At 32.7% G+C, this 2,073-nt stretch overlaps 1 protein-coding gene across 1 annotated transcript in view; it reads right to left on the reverse strand.

Annotated features, from left to right (window-relative positions):
• Positions 1-2,073, reverse strand: part of LOC139917353 (DNA-binding protein SATB2-like) — a 44,442-nt gene extending 42,369 nt beyond the window's left edge. The window contains exon 1 of the mRNA XM_071906466.2: positions 1,982-2,073. The gene's annotated coding sequence lies outside the window, so the exon portion shown is untranslated. The remainder of the gene's footprint in view (positions 1-1,981) is intronic.

A 2,073-nucleotide genomic window follows, 5' to 3' on the forward strand; every position in this document is an offset into this window, starting at 1 on the left:
TTTTCTGTTTTATGTTATAGAAACTTCAGACTAATGTAATCAGTAACACCCTCTCTTCTTGCCATTGAGGGGCGCCAATCATTTTAAGGTATGCAATGTTCCTTCTTGATTCCTCTGGTCCTCTGTCAACACTTTTAAACAAAATCTTAAGGCATACCTTTTTAGTTTAGCTTTTACATAAGTATGTGTTAATACATTTATAGCTGATCTGACCTTGATTTTGTTTTACCTAGCTTTTAAGTAATCCGTTTTGTTTTAATCTTCCCCTTTTACTGCGCTGCATTGGTCTGTCTGTTTCAGTTTCACTATGCTCCCAATTGTATGCATTACTTTTATTTTATTTTATTACTTTGTATTTGATTAATTGATTGATTGTCAGAAAAGTCTTTAGAACATGCCTGGATAGGCTAGGTGATTATTTATACAATTCCATGCTTTTGTTTTGTAATAGGTCCCTCATATATGGCTTTGTGACAAATAAACACCTGTGAAAATCAGATGAGAGCTGAAAAACCGATGAGAGCTGGTTTGAAGCTGATATGTTGTCAAATGAGTACTATTACACCATAAAGCATGGAATTGTGAAATTTTTGAAATTATCTTACTCGCTGACAGCCTATATTTTAATTAAAGATCTGTGAAAACAAGAGGACGCTGGCTTGATAATATTTCAATAATAATAATAATAATAATATCCTATTTCAAAACCATATAGCTACATGGATGCTCCCTATGGTAAAGCGAAGGCTGTCAAAAGGAAGTTTCACTGGTCAAAATTTGTTGAGTTTCTATCATACAAAAAAAAATTAGCTATTTTAAAATGACATTTAAAACAAAAAACATAGGTGCTCCCTAGTGGCAATGTAAGTGCTGTGAAAGGAAGAGGGAGTGTCATTAAAGAAAAGAGAAACAAATACTTGAGAGCAACTTTTACCACGGTCCCTCAGCAGCTTGGGCAGACATTTTATTAACTTGCAATTGCATCCTAATAGTTGATGGAGAGACTGGGAAATATTCTTGCAAATAATCGCACCAAGATATTGAGGTTAGAAGACAAACATTTCCGGCAAATATTGAACTTGAAACTAATGTCACCAAAGTGGGGTCCGGGGACCCCCAGGGGTCCTTGAGGAGGTTCTAATCTAGGGGGTCCCCAGTAAAAATAAGGAATAGTTTAATTTCACTGTAATTTAATTCATTAGGAATTATCTAAATTAGAGAATGTATAAGAATGACTATTGTAATCCTAGGTTTCACTCACACCACTATTACCTATTATCTCTATAATCTACTACCACTATTATCTTTTATCTCTTATATATTATCTATTATGTATTATCGTTACGGTCTCCTATATACTACATATTATCCTATATAGAGTATTTAATCAGTATATTATCTGTTATCTCTATAATCACGATTATCTCCTCACGTACAGTGCAGACAGTTCTGTAATTCAATTCTAAATCAGTAACAACTAAAATCTTCCCACATGGGTCCCTGGAGGTCTCGACATGAAAATACATCAATAAAAAATAAATACAAAACTTCTGTATAACAGGGAATGAACCAAGGTTTAGGTTTAGGTTTACGTAAATGCCCTGTAGCAACCGATACTGTCATAAATGTTGGATAATGTAATAACTTTTCATATTGTGAAAAAAATTCCTTCCAAATTAGTCACAAATATGATAAAACCTGGTACTGTAGTCATTTTTTCCAGATATTGTAATGCATTACTACATTGACAAATAAATATTACATTATAAGGGGTGTAGCCTAACTTTTTTATAATTATCATAAGTCTGAAGATTTTATTACATTATGTGGCAATCAATTAGATAAAAAAAAAATTAAAACATTTTAAATAATTGAAAGGGACATTATATTGCAATTTGACAAGTTTTTACATTATCCGGTAGTCAGTTGCTACATACCTGCAGATGATAAACTTTCAAGTTTTTGTTAAAAGGATACTCACTTTTTAAGATGTCACTGTACTTGCTGGTGAATAATCTCTGTCCATTGGTGAAAATGAGTGAATCCAGGTTGAGAAATCTGAACTTTCCAATG

This window comes from Centroberyx gerrardi, chromosome 21 (assembly GCF_048128805.1).
Source record: "Centroberyx gerrardi isolate f3 chromosome 21, fCenGer3.hap1.cur.20231027, whole genome shotgun sequence".
In the NCBI taxonomy this organism is placed as follows: domain Eukaryota; kingdom Metazoa; phylum Chordata; class Actinopteri; order Beryciformes; family Berycidae; genus Centroberyx; species Centroberyx gerrardi.